The following is a 15,439-nucleotide window of genomic DNA, read 5'->3' as shown; positions in this document are numbered from 1 at the left end:
GGTACGGCATTGAGGATATCAAACATCCATCTTGGGAACTACCTTCGTTTAATCCTCCAAGCACCTTTAAGAACAGGCAGATTAGTATTAATACCTTTTTACAGATGAGACAACTGGCGTTTTAAAACTTTAGGGAACTTGCCTGGGTCGTGTAGGGTTTTGAGAATTACAGGGGTTGAAGAGAGAAAAAACTATGAAGACAGGTAAGCGTTTCCTGTTTCACAACTGTTTCTATGACCAAGCCCCCTCAAAAAGTCACAGCACAACTCTCTCCTGCCTTCCCAGCAAGAGACCAAGCGTGAGGTGGGGTGAGGGCAAGGGTACCCAGAAAGTAAGGCACAAGCCGTGCACTCATCTGAACAAGCACATCCATCTTCATTTTCCAGTACCGGGTTCCAGGGTGGAAAAGAAAAGAACTGGGTGATTCTTCCTTCTTATCTCCTTGTCAGTGACGGCCTTGCACTCACCCACTGACTTTTTACAGGTTGAGAGCAGCAGCAAACAGTAAAAAGATTCCCCATAGTCCTTGCACAGAATCAGACGTGGACAAAAGGAAACAAGCCCAGAACTAAGAATTACGGCACCTGATACTCTCCCTGCGTCTCCCTCTCCGCCATACTCCTCAAAGAATGCCAGATGGAACAGATTTGAAAATATGCACCACCCTCAGTACCTACACTTTGCTTTGTAACCCTAAGCCAGCTCACCACAGCAAGTTCCGGTGCATCCTAGATGGGACAGATCAGGAAATGGCTGATTTCGCTCTGAGTTCCCTCAGGCAGCCACCCACCTGGGAAGGTCTGAGATGCTGGACTGGAAAGTGTACAATGTCCAGGAATCCAGGTGCTCCTTATTAAGACATTTTGAGTTTGTGCTGTTAAATTAATTTGTCCAATTAAGAGAAAAATTAGGCACTGATAGCTCTCTTGGCAGTTTCCCACATTTTAGGGATCAAAATTCTCTGCAACATACTGATGAGCATCTGAACAGTTTGACTTCTACTTAATGGGTTTCTTTCTTTCTTTCTTTCTTTCTTTCTTTCTTTCTTTCTTTCTTTCTTTTTTCTTTTCTTTTCTTTTCTTTCTTTTATTTTTTATAACATAATTGCCCACTTAGTGGGCTTCTGAATCTGTTGGCTCATTCCTTTAGGAAACCTATATTGAGCACCTACTATGTGCCTGGCCCAGTGTTGGCTGCTGGGCCTTTAGAGTTCCCCACTGGAGACAAATTATGACAATGGCAAGTGACCGATGTGCAAGAGGAACAGGCATGCCCACCACCACGGGAGCAGAGTGCAGGTCAAGGCCACAACCGAGGCTGACTAGCTGATGAAGTGTTTGCCATTACGGAGCAGACTCGGGTTTCATCTGCAATCTGGGATCCATTTTTATACTCAGATTCAAAGTGCAGCAGGACGCTTCCCAGTAAAATGAACCCACGCCACCCATCACACATCATTACTTTCAAGGAAGCGGCAAGTGTTTCAGGGACTTGAGCACATGCGGTCTGGCCTGGTTTCAGAGGCAGCTGGCCTCTCTGCCATCCTCCTCGTGCTGAGGCCCGGGGACTCTGGCAGTGATGTAGGGGCCAGAGTAGAGTGAGTGACTGGCGGCTGGACCAATGTGTGGTAGTTCAAGCAGTCACTCACTCGTTCATGTAACAAACCTTTGTGCTGTGCCTGTTGCCACCACATACAGTTCTGAGGCAGGGCTGAAATCAGACAGATTCACTGCCCGATACAGCTGACAGCCCATGCAAACCAGTCAGCAAACAAGAATGGCAAATGCCATTACTGTGTGCCCGGCCCTGTCCTAAGAGCTTTACATGTTTCACCTTCACCACCACCCAACAAGGTAGGTCCTACTATTAATCCCAATTTACAGACAAGGAAACTGAGGTACCAAGAGGTCAAGTAATCTCCCCAAGGTCACCAGCTAGGAAGTGGAGGAGTCATGGATCTGAACCTAAGTAATACAGTCTGTGCTTTCAGCCCTAATGCTCTCCACAAATAAATGTCATTATGTGTTATATTAGGAGGTGACAAGTTTTGGAGGAAAAAAAAACAGGAAGTAGGACACAGGGTGTTGGGGTATGTGTGTGGGAGGGGGTAGTTTATATTTCTAATTACCATGGTCAGGAAAATCCTCAATAGGAAGGGGCCCCTTGATCCAAGATCTAAAAGAAGTGAGGCAGTGGCCGAGGCAAACATCCGGGGGAAGAGCGTTACAAGGAGGAGAGAGCAAGTGCAAAGGCCCTGCAGTCGAACAAAGGTTCTGCCTCCAATGTCAACATTGGAGATGGGGGATATTTCCATGCCACCAAGTCATTCTCTGACACCAGCTGGATGTCCTAGAGATAGCGACAGAGTCCATAGGCTAAGGGTTCAATTATGCAAGTCTACCCCTCCCCCACCACCACTTCAGACACCAATAGCCAATCCAGTTTGCCACCTGTGCTTCTGACCAACCAGCTATAGATTGGAGATTCCAATGGCCCTCCTTCCTTGGGTTTGATTAATTTTCTAGAGGGGCTCACAGAACTTGGAGAAATATTTTCCCTACTAGGTTATTATAAAAGCACGAAACTCAGGAACAGTCAGATGGAAGAGATGCACAGGGCAGTAAGTGAGGAGAGAGCATGGAGCTTCTATACCTGCTCTGAGTGTTCCACTCTGCCCTGATCTCCATGAGTTCATCAACCCCGCAGCTCTGAGGCCTGTCCTTTTAGGCTTATAGTGAAGCTTCATCATGTAGGTGTGATTGATTAAATCATTGGCCACTGGGGATTGATTCAAATTCCTTTGAGATTAGTGGGTTGGGACTGAAAGTTCCAACAGTTTAATCACAAGGGCCTACCTAAGGCTGGCCCTTAGGTAAACTAGTCTGCTCCTTAGCTGTGGCCCAAAAGTCACCTCATTAACATAACAAAAGACACATCTACTAATCTCATTACAGGAAAACTCCAAGGGTTGGGGGTGGGGTGGGAGAAAGCAGGTTCACAGTTATGAGTGCACAAAACAGTTTATTCTTGTATTACTATTTATTTATTAATTATTGTCTTTTTCCAAACAATCATCTGGAAACCTACTTTTCCCTACCTCTGTATATATTGCTTATCATAAATCACAATATCACAGGGAGCCTGCGGACAGTATGAAGCAACTGGGGTGGGGGAGGGGGGAAATGGAATGAGGTGAGACCAAAGAGGTAATGGGTCTGGGAAGCCATTCCAGGCAGGGCTCTGGAGGGCACAATGAGGACCTGGGATATTTTCTGAGACACAGGAGCTGCCATAGGCATTATATTTCTGCCGAATATTCCCCCTCTGGCCACATGATAGAACAATAGAGTTGCCCTTCCTTGTTGCTTTGAAGCTATGTGTGGCCCTGTGACCTGCTCAGTCAACAAAATGAGAGCAGAGGTGATGTGGTCACTTTCAAGCAGAATCTTTAAATAAGAAATAAGCATTGCTGGGTTAAGCCACTGAAATGGTAGTGTCGTTTGTTACCTCAGCACAACCTAGCCCAAACTGACTGATACAGATTCCAAGAGAAGTTTTGGAAAAGAGGAGTTCTGGCAGGATCATTCTGGCAGCTGTGGGTGTTCGGAGTAGGCTGAAGCTGGAAGCTGAGAAAGCAGTTAAGAAAGTATTGCTATAATCTAGGTGAGTGACTAAAATGATGGTCTATTGATCACTGGCAATGTTAGGTAGGATAGATAGCAAACCAAGGCATGGAGGAGGAAGGAGATACGCATACCCACTGCCTCAGCAGTCCTGAGCCTGGTCCAATAATATTGCCAAGTGTCTCAACATCACAGGGAACACCAGGCTAACACGGGAGGAGGGCAGTCCTTGAAATTCTAGGTATCGTCTCCACCATCTGGGAAAGAAAGCCTTGACACTGTGCTTTCATCCCAAGGCCTGAAAGGTGGGAATGGGCCCACGGTGCCAAAGGAAGAAGCCCATAAACACCTTTAAACACCTTTGGGATTTCATGACACCCCAATCCCTCCTACCCCTGCCGAAAGTTGACTCCACCTTTACCTGTCAATCAATATGTAACTTCTTCATACCCATCCCACCACCTGTAAGTCCTCAGAATGGTCTTGCTACCTCTGACCTCGCCTTTCTCCCCTACCTCAGCAAGTCCCATTCTCTTCCATGAGAACATATCACCAATAAACCTGCTTGCGTTCTAACAGACTTGCTGATCTGTAATTCCTTACTGCATCAGCAAGAAGAAAGAACCAAGTTTCTCCCATAACAGTAATACTGGAGATAATGAAAAGTGATCAGGTTCTAGATACATTAAGTTGAACTACTAGGATTTGCTAATGAATTGCATATTGGGTGGAAAAGAAAGGAGTCAACAATGTCCCCAAGGTTTTTGATGCATGCAACTAGAAGTTATGAAAATTCAGCTGTCGGCCTTCGAAAACCCCCACCCCCATGCAATGCACCCTTACTTCTGAAAAAGAGCTAAGTTTTTTATACAGCAGGCAGAATGCCTGAAATCTCACCATGGAAGAGTCATTCCTCTTGGCGAGGCAATGCCCTTTTCAGACAGCTTATTTCAGAATGGAAATACCTGCTAGAGAGGTTGCTTCTTGTGGATTGATTTATTCTAGCAACTTGCAATTCAAAACGCCCTTAAAACCATCTAGGCCAAGCCTCTCGTTTCATTCAAAGAAACTGAGGTCCAGAGAAATAAGTGATCATGCCCAAGGTCATGTAGAAAATTAGAGCTGAGCTGATATCCAAAGAGGACTCCTGCCTCCCTGTGCACTGCTTTCTCCCCTGCCTCTTATCCAGCCTGGGCAGGGGGCTCCTGGCTGTGCACGGGCCTCAGAGGGGATGTAGGGAAGGGAGGGGAGCCATGTAAACGGCGCATTGTCTCCTTCATGATTTTGTATGGACCAGTCCTGAGTAAGATCCAGTGCTTCTCCCTTCAAGGTAGCAAATCTTTCTATCACATTAACCTTGGCTTTGCTTGCCTTGAGCCAAAGACCAAACCTGAGAAGGGAAATTATTTTAAAAAGTGAATAAAATACAGATCAACTCTGAGTGTGTGTGTGTGTGTGTGAGAGAGAGAGAGAAAGACAGAGATTGAGAGAGAGAGAGAGACAGAGAGAGAGAGAGATTGAGAGAGAGAGAGAGACAGAGAGGGAGAGAGACCCAGCAAGCACAGAGTACATTCACGTCCCTTGTTTCCTCTGTCTTCTTGGATGTTTTCCTGCCCCGCCAGCGTTGTGCCATCCTTCTTGCAAGGCATTCTTTGCGCTGCTCCCCATGGGTCGGGCACAGCTAAAAACAGACAGCGCCAGCATGCCTCTTCACAGCCTAGCACACTGTATCCTAGCACGCTGACTAGAATCGTTTGTATTATGCATTTTTATGTCGTGTTCAAATTTACAAAGTGCCTGACTATAATTTTTATTAGATTTTTATTATTAGTTGTACCTTTTAAAACAACTATTTGAAACATTCTACACTGAAACCCCCCTCTGACTTTTACAAATCTTAGACAATGCCCATTTTTAGTGACTTTTGTCTTAGACCTACTCTGGGGTCTAGGGAAGCCAAACTGCCTTTTTAGGTAGTTAGTGCCCAGAAATTTCCCGCGAGTGGCAGAGTGGTAAGAGGCAACAAGGAGGTTTAGAGCGGAATCTCCTCTTCTAAGAAGAATGTAAAGAATAACCCGAAGAGGGAAACATTGCAAAAGAGACACGTAGCCTCAAAGACCGAAGGAGCAGCTCGCAGAGCCACGGGCAGCTGAGGGCCAGTTTGTAGTGTTTACCGGGCCCCAGTGTTGAAAACTGTGCAGAATAAACTCAAATGGTGTTAGTTTTTCCTTCTGAAGCTGAAATGAATGTTTGCATTACATAAAAGTGCTGAAAAGTATATCAAAGCCTATAAAAATGTTCACTAAGACAGATGATTTTGCTTTCATTGGAAATGTCCCCATAAAAAGGAATAGTCTGTGCCTCATTCCTCTGTTGAAAGGTCTGTAAGTACTGTCCTTGAAGTCCTGGGTAAACCTCCCTTTCTTCCAGTGCACACCAACTTTGTCTGCCCTCATACACGTGCAAGGAGTTTGGAAAGACTGCTAAAGCCACACCTGGAACAACGTGACACTGCGCACTGCTTCTGGACACATGGCCTGTTTCGTGTATTAACTGCCTTCTAAATTCCATTAATGACAATGCCATATGTGCTGTCTTCATTTTTTACCCCCATTTATTCCTTTATTCCACTCTGACACACACCAGCTAGTGTGAAAGAACAGTGCTTAAGTCTCATTACAACAAAGATTTCTCTATACCAAATATTCCAGACAATGGCCATTTCTTAGAACAATTCTACCCAGGTCAATTTCATGACTACTACTGAAGACAAACTCTGTCAGGGACTGTAGGTACTCAGATCTGCTGGGTTAGAGCTGAAAAAAGCTACATAGCTGACCTCAGAGGGCTCAATATTTGACAGGACAGGATTCCAACACAACAGAAGAATTGTGGTTCTCCCTGGAACTTTCTTCTGATCGACCTAATCTAGAATTCCAGGAGGGGATGGCAGTTTTACCCCATGCAAATTTTAGGGGTGTTTTTTTCCATTTCTGCAGCTCTTTGGTCAGGGGCCCGATGGCTCCTGGGTTCTATCATGGGGGTAATCATCCTCCAGCAATTTCCATGTCTCTGTGACAACACAGACTCATGGCTGAGGGGCATTGAGGAGGCCTCCTTGTCACCTTCATCACACCAGTCAGGTCTGACAGTAGGAGACTGGCACAGATGCCACACGGCTGAACTGGGACTCGTTTGCACCAGGGCCACATCGGGTGCGGAGTTTAAGCCAGCTCTTCGCCCAGCCGAGGGCCTCAGTGGTAAAGCAGCTCTTCACTTCATCGCAGTCCAGTGGGGCGACATCAGACACAGGAGCTTTTCTTGGGGGGCCTCTTGTGCAGGCATTTTTTCCATCACCACAAAATGTTTTTCTTTTTTTAAAAAATGAACTTGTTGCTCCAACCAGCTTGGTATCTGGCTCTGGGTCCAGAGCTTGAGGGTAATGGTGAAGTTGAAATGTGTTTGGGGATTCTGTGGTTTCAAAGTGGTGACGCTTTCCAAACCAGGGTGGGCCCTGTACAAACTGTCAGGCTGACGAAGCCAGCCTCTCCCCCTCTCTTGTCACCCCTCGCTCGATCTGAGCCAGAGGAAGTGCATCTATGGAATCAAATCATGATCCCTGTATGGAGCACTCACTATGTGCCCAGAAACATTCCGAGTGCCTTACCTGCATTGTCCTAGTTTAACCTCCCCATGTTCCCGTGGGCACCCCTGACAGGGAACTGCCTCCTCTCAGGAATCTGTTGCCCAGAGAGGCTAAGTAACTTGCCAAGGTCACACAGGCAGTAAATGGCTGAGACAGGATACAGGAACCTAAGATAAAATAAATCTAAAGACCACAGACCCATCCTCCTCTGAGGAATCTGGTGCTCAGAGAGGGTAAGTGATTTGCCCAAGGTCACACAGGCAGCGAGTGGCTGAGACAGGACACAGAAACCTAGGATAAAGGAACTTTGAAGGCCACAGACCCGTCCTCTAAGCCCATACTGCCGCATTCTTTGTGCTACATAATGCAAAGGCATGCTGCTTTCTAAAAAAGGCAAAGAAGAAAATTTCTTGGAAAAATATATAATTTGGCTTCAACCAAGGTACTCTCAATCTTCCTATCCCATCACATAAGCCCAGGACTCACTTCCTCCTTTGCTTGCCATTGGGGCCGGCGGCGCGTACACCTGCTCTGTGGCCAGAGAAGCCTGTCTGTCAGAAAAATGCCTTCTCCGAATGTACTTCCTTCTTAATGAAGACAACATTTTGAAAGTAAAATTACACACTGTGTAGAATAAACAGTACGACAATAGCTGTGATTAATCTGTCAGAGACTGTATAATGTGATGCTAATAGGAAGAAATAAACTCCTGCTGAAGAGCAAAGTCATCTCTGCACATGGGCAACTTTTAAAATTAGCAAGCCACTAAGTGGATCTCCATCCTGGGAGCAAAGCTCTGCAGGCTGGCAGGGAGAAGGAGGAAAGACAGGCTGAGGACGCTCCGGCGCCCAGAGGGTCCGGAGGCCTGGAGGAGGCTGCTGGGCTGCAGCCCTGTCTCCCGCTGTCCCGAGTTTCTGGCAGTCCCTCTCTCTTTAGCCTTGTGACAGTCACTCCGGCCTCCCAAGCTCCACCCATGCCCTGCTACAATCACTCCAGCTCAGCCCTTGACAGGGCACACGGGGGGTGTGGGCACCAGGCATGTGTGCACAGGGTGCGGTGGGGGAGGGGCCCACCCAGGTCTGTGTTGAGCACCCACTAAATAGCCTCTCCCAAGTCTTACAGGCAGGCATCATTTTAACTGAGGGGTGCTGGCCTCAAAAAGCAAAGGAACTGGAATTAGGAGCCTAGATCTTTCTGATTCTAATTCTTGGGGTTTTGTTGCTTTTTGTTTTTGTTTTGTTTTGTTTTGTTTTGTTTTGTTTTTTTGCTTCTCTTGGAAAGAGATATAAGCTAAGAAGAACTACTGAGAGTGTGGGTGTTTTACTTACAGCCACAGAAAGGTGAATTTAATTAAAATTCTTTAATTAAACAGCATGTGGACCTGGACAGGAGTGTGGTGACTGCGGGAGAGGGAGGGAGTACAAGGGGGAATAAATGGTAATGGAAAAAATACAGTACACATAAATCAAAGAAAGAAATAAACAGCATGTGTATAAACACAAAGTTAAGCAACTTTTAAGAATGGGGCACTGATGTGCAGGTCCGGTGTTAGCTGCCGGTGGTGACAGGGCCCCCGCCACCCCAGAGGGCTTTTTCAGGAAGAGAGGCCAGACAGGCGGAAGGCCTTTGTACTCAAGTGCAGATGCCATGGAGGCTCCGCACTTCCAGATGGTTTTAGAAGACCCAACACTGGGTTCTTTAAGAATTTTCCCAAATATTAGTCAGTAAGGGGCAGCCATGAGGCCACAGCTTTGTAGGTCAACAAACCAGGTTAGTTCTGTGCTAGCTGTGTGACCTCATGCTGGTTCTTCAGACTCTCTGAGCTTCACTCAATGCATTCATTCATGTCATAGGCACTTACTGAGGGCCGACTGTACCCAGGTGTTGGTGAGTACTGGAATTTATAGTTCCCAGGATTTGTAATTTAGCGGGGATAGTAACTGTTGCCTATTGCATGGATGAAATGAGATATGGATACACAGATATCCCCTTCTGCATTTCCAGTCTTCTACCTCCCCGATCCTGCCAGAGGCATGCAGTTTTCCGAGGAGACCTTTGGGAATGTTGCAAAGAGAAACAAAGAGTCAATATTCAGGTTTTCATATCCAGAATTGGATTTTTGAGTCCAAAGCAAGAAAATGGTTTTGAAAACCAGCCATTCTCAGGAAATAAAAAAGGGGGGGCTTCCTGAATTCCTTAAGCTCCCATTCAAATAGCAAAAGCCAGGCTGGCAGGACTGGATCAGAGAGTTCGACCAGGAGCCCAGGGCACAGGGAGCTTCTGCTGTGGCCCGAGAGGGGCTGTGACCGAGGAAAGGAGGCGGGAAGCACGTCCCTCCATCTGGAGAGGAGAATGGTGGGGGGGGGAGGACAGGCTAGGCCCAGTGCTAACTGGTGGGGGTCCTTGCTTTCCCCCACTCTTGGGCCTGCACCTGAAGGGCGGGTGCGTAGGGTAGAGTGGCGGGTGGGGGGAGGTGGTGAGTGTGGCAGAAACAGGTAGCAGGGAGGGAACCAGAGAATTCTGGAGGGAGTTGCCTGTGTCCTGGGCTCAGGCCTCTGGGAGATGCCCCACAGCTGTTTTGGGGACAAAATGGTGAAGGAAAGAGGATGACAGTGACAGGGAGGTAAGTCCCCAGGGGAGACTTTGAGAAAATGCCACTGGTTCCCTTCAGCCTGTACATGGCGTGCAGAGACTGCTAACCTGACATCCTTGCCAACCTCCAGACCTGTGTCACACGACTGAGTGTCTACAGGCTTCAAGAGTCCTAAACGGAAGACCTCTGCTTCCTTGCCCAGGGTTCAGGTTCCGCCTTCAGACACCCAATTTCTGTTGTTGGCACCATCATTTACCTGGTCAGGCAAACCGAGAATCTGGGGGTCATCCAAGAGGCCCCTTCCTCTTCCTCCTCCCCATATCTGACCATTCCCAATGCCTTCACACATTTACATCCTGAATTTAGTTTGACTGCATCTCACCCTTCTGCTTGGCTCCCAGTGCCCCATCAGGCTGTCATCGCCATTGTTCACCTGCATCTGAACTTTGTTTCAGTCCAAGTAAAGCAGTAAAGCATACCAACCGCCTTCTCCACCTGCACCTGGGGGCCTTCCCACCTGGAGAAGTGTGTTCAGCGGGTTCAGGATGCAGACTACTCGTGGTGAGGGATTATTCTCCCCTCCCCCAAAACAGCCTTCAGCCAATTTTGAATGGGAGCTGGTGGATAAATACCCTAGCTCCCTCACTTCTTATGAGAGAGGTCTGAGAATGACCGTTCCGCCTAGAGAGGGGGAATGACTGCAGGCCCTCCCTGCACTTGGTCTTACCCACCATCCTTTATCCAGGCCCTCCTTGACCTTGCCCGTGACTGCCCCGGTTGTATCTCCTGCCACTTCCTGCCCCATTAATCCTGAACTGCCTGCAGCTTCTTGCATGCCCCACATTGTTTCACACACGCACACCTTAGTTCAAGCTGTTCCCTCTGTCTGAAATGATGCCCTTCCCAACACTCTTCCCTGGCTCTGACTCATGTTTCACTGCTTAGTTCAGGCAGTACCTTGTTTACAAATGTGTATCAAGCATTTGCTGTGTGTATCACAGAGTGCCACAGGAGCACCTAGCAAGGACACTCCATCTTGCCTTGGGGGATCAGGGAAAGGCCCCATCGGAAGTGTCATCTAAGTTCCAAAAGAAGAGTCTCAGAGGAAGAGAAACAGGCCAGATGGAGAGGAAGGTGGGGATGAGGGTGATCGTTTTTAAGGCACTATGAATAGTGGCACTACGAATAGTATACAGGGCCCAGAGATGGCAGCTCAACTTGCTAAATGAACTTAAATAAATAAATAACCAAGATTGGAACCAGAGCAAAGAAAAGGAAGCAGCAGGAGAGGAAGCTGAAAGGGCATGAGGGGCCAGATAACATGGGGCTTCCTAGGTCCCGGTAGGAACACGGAACTTTTGCTGGCACAATGGGACGACAGGGAATAGTCCCTGAAGCTCCACAACGGTCGAATGCTCACCCCTGAGCTTACCCATTTCCCTGGGATATGTCTCATCAGTTTGCGTGTGCTTCCCCATTGGACAGCAAGTTCCTATAGGGCAGGAAACATTTCTTCTCATCTGTTTCCTTGTACCTAACACAGATCCTGCCCTAGAACAGGACTGTAATAAATGCATGGAGTGGGACCACTGAGGTGACAGAGAGCTACCCAGGATGTAGCAGAACCCACCCAGCCCAGACCCCTCCAGAGGAGCTTACAAAGGAAGGCATGAGGCTCCTGCCTGCCTCGGCACCACAAAACCCTAACTGTGCACGTGGCACCACGTGACAGGAAAGAGCAGCTGCTAATCTCTGCAGGCAGATCTGATCACTGGGGGCCCCTGCTCCCAGGGCATCTCTGGGGTGACCCCAGGGGGAAACCCCCAAGGGGCTGGTGGGGGCTGCGGAGGAAGGAGCTGGCGGAAGGCTCTGGAACAGCAGCTGGACAGTACAGGTTCATAAGGAGCACTGAGTCTTAACCTCATGGGAGAGGAGCTGGAGAAGCTCAGAGGTGTCTGGAGACAAGACCAGGAAGACCTGAGCTGAGCCGTACGTATGGTGACCATCAGGCAGAGGCCTCTGTGGGGACAGAGTTGGACCCATCGGAAAACTCAGAGACTCACCAGTATCTGGGTTAAGGGAGCAGAGGGCGGACTCCAGTTACCGGCAGGCCTACTCAACTCTCCTTGTACCTAGGAGCTCACTGCCTGTGTCGCTGGTGCCCATTCTGCATGTCCCACCCTCCTTTCCAAACCAAGCTCACCAAAATCACAATTTTCTTTTTATGGGCCTTGCATACAGGGTCAGGCAAAAATAGAATTACAGTGGCGAGTGCACAAAACACAGTTTGTTCTTGTATTATTATTTATTAATTATTGTGTTGTTTTCCCTGCAAACATCTGTAACCCTACTTTGCCCCACCCTGTATAGTGGACACTACATAAATATTATTAAATGGGTGAAGGTCCTTGTTAGAACTGAAGTTGCACGTGGCTGGAGGCTGCTTGGTTCCCTAGTTGAACCCCTAGAACCTAGAATAGAACAGGCACATCACAGGTGCTCAAAACTACTTATTTAATACAGTGAATGATAAGCTGGCAGAGATTATAGTTACTATGATTCAAAGAAAGTGACAAAGCTACCAGTGACCAGAATCTTTTTCCCAAGGTCGCACCACCACAGAGGACAGACAGGGTAGATGAGCTAAGTCTTCCCCGTTCTGAGCTGGTCGCTTTCCTGGGCTGCGGTGCCCCCACTGGAAGAGAGTTGAACTGCCCTGCGTGCCAGCAGATCCCTGGCCAGTTCCAGTGATGAGAGGACCCACCGCCTGGGATGGGGGCACTGAGGGCCGAGAGGAGAACCCAGGTTGCACTCAGCTTGCATGGACACTCAACACGTTAGTGGCTGAAGGAGCACGAGTGGGAGGTCAGAGTGGAAGCTGGGGGAGGAATCAGAACCTTAGGAGGAATCGCCTAGAAGACAAAGTAGAGAAGAAAGCAGACTGAGCCTTGGAAACTCGAAAAGAAAGTGTTCTATGCAGGAGGTCCTTGGGGAGGAGGCTGAAGACTGGCAACGTCCACTGAACTGGGCTGAAAGAAGTCACAGTGTTTAGCAGCAAGAGCTCCACAGGCACGGTTCAGGTCTCCACCCGGCCATTTGAGTGACTCGCGCTGCTACACGAGTGACTTGCCTCCTAGGGTTTCAGTTTCCTTGTTTGCATACTGATGGATGCTACCTACTGACAGGGCCCGTAAAATGCGTTCCCAGAACCCATGACAAGGGAAGCACTCAAGAAATGCTGTGATTTTTATGTTGGTGGTGGTGCTATTATTGCAAGGAGTGACCTTGAAGAAGAAAACATTAGTTCAGTGGGGAAGGGAAGGGGAGGGGAGGGGAGGGGAGGGGAGGCGAAGGAGATGGGAATCAGACAGCAGGAAGGTGAGGGAGCCGAAGAATCAGTGGGTGTAGATCGCTTTGCCGGGGAACTCAGTAGGGCAAGAAGCCGACAAACCCAGAGGCTGGACAGTGGGAAGGGCAAGCAGTTTCCTTAAGAGAGAAAAGGAATGTGAATGTGCACAGGCAAGAGGGCGGGGACCTGCAGAGACGAGCAACGGAAGCTGTCACAGAGAGGTAAAAGCTGGGGGCAGGTCCCAGGAGTAGGCAGAGATGGGCCTCACCCCCCAGGAGAAGGGTTGCCCCAGGGTTCCGGGCACCCCAGCCTGCCTTTGTTCCTTCATCAGCCTCCCCCGTAGGCCAGGGTTGGAAGGTCTTTCCTTCAACCTCTTTCAGAGAGTGCGGTAGAAAGCAGACTTGCCTACAAGTCAAAAGGCCCAAGTTCTGGTTTGACCCTGGCTATTTGTACTTGGCTGAGCCCCAGTCCTTCTTGAGGTCTTGTGTCCTCCTCTTTGTCCCCAGAGTGGTCATCTCAGTGACTCTGTAGCCACGTCATCGCACTAAGCATCATAAAATATTTCCTCTTCTAAAGTGTTTCTCCACTCTGATTAGAAGGAAGGAAAAAAAGAAATCTTTGAGGGGAAGCTATTACTTGGTCCAGCAATTGGGACAGTGTATCTGTTTCAGACATATTGCCAGCAGACCTGGCAGCACCCAATACCATCCACAATGGCAGATCGAGGCTGAGCCTCCTGGCGTTTTAAATAGCTTGTGCACTTTGTCTTGGCTTCCTGGAACCAAGCGGGAGCTTTGTGCGAGGCTGAGTGTTGCTGTTGACAAGGCACTCGTGGCTGCAGCCTTCTGAATCCTCAGAAATAACAACAATTACTGTGCACACCACACTCCATCCTCCAAGGCGGCGAATGCATCAGCTGCTGGTTATTTTGATACCCTGGATAAAAAACTCTTTCAAGACAATCTAGTGCAGAAAAACATTCTTATCCTCCGCTTGTCTGTACCATTCCTTCTGCCCTCTCTGTTTTTCATTCCTATAATATAGCTGGTCCAAACCTTAAGGTCCTTTCAATGACCCAGGAAAAGGACTTTCTGCTTACACCATTTGAGAAGTGGAAGAGGCAAAGGAAGAGACATCTGGGTGTGGTCTCTGTATCAAGGTTGGCCTGATCTTGAACCAGCTGGAAACCAATCCAGTGTGGATGGGTTGTTTGGCAGCCACAAATGGCTCTGACCAGTTTTGGATTCAATAAGCATTTACTGAGCACCTACTGTGTGCCCCTCAGTACCTGGGGGACTCAAAGAAACATGGCCAGGGCCTAATAGTCAGCCCCCGGCTAGAGCACGAGCTCTCTGAGAACAAGCACCCCAGCTACCTCACAGTGCCTGGCACGGAGTAGACTCTCACAGCTAATCTCTGGAGTGCTTTTTTATTGCCTACATATTGTTTACTGTTTTTATTCAAGATCCTTAAAATTAAACCAACATGTGCCATCAGAACATGATCGAGAATTTGAGGGGGGGGGGCACCTAAGCTTATATTCCGCTTACATCATTTTTACATTTCCTTCTTACACACCACATGAAAAAAAGCCCACGAGTGCCCCAGATCCTTTTGTCCTTCTGCGTGATGCTGCAAGGACACAGACCAAAGCTCTGCATTCAACAACTAAATTCTCTGTTATTCTAAAATTCTCAACTTTGTCCCTAAATTCTCGGGCAGCTGTTACATAAGGCTTAGGGCTGGTGCTTTCAAACAAGTTTATGCAGGACATGATTGATGAATGAATCTGTCCTATTGTCCAGAAATTTCTTTGTTTATTTGACAATGATAAATTTCCTGATGGATCACCCTGACTCTGATGCCACTTGCACAGAAAGGGCCATTTATGGTGACCCTGGTGGCCAGCACTCAGCTCCAAGTGTGTCCCCCCACCAGTCTGCAGTGAACAGCTCAGATGGGGACAAGACTTGGCTGGGAAATAATGAGGCCACACCACTCCAGTTCCGGGGCCTTCTTCCTACCCCTGCCTCCTCAGAACATGCACAAATGGGGTGAACTCAGGTATGGGGCAAAGGTAAAACTAGAAAGAATAGGAGACCTGAGACCAATCTCTGTTAAGAGCCTCACCTTGCTCAAGTGCCTTCCACTGGGGGGTGAAGAGCCACCCTTGAACTTATGGCAGGAGCCCCTATACCTCAGTAAGTCCAAGCACCAACCAAGGGACC

This window comes from Phyllostomus discolor, chromosome 14 (assembly GCF_004126475.2).
Source record: "Phyllostomus discolor isolate MPI-MPIP mPhyDis1 chromosome 14, mPhyDis1.pri.v3, whole genome shotgun sequence".
Lineage (NCBI taxonomy): Eukaryota > Metazoa > Chordata > Mammalia > Chiroptera > Phyllostomidae > Phyllostomus > Phyllostomus discolor.
Note: the sequence above shows the minus strand (reverse complement) of the source record.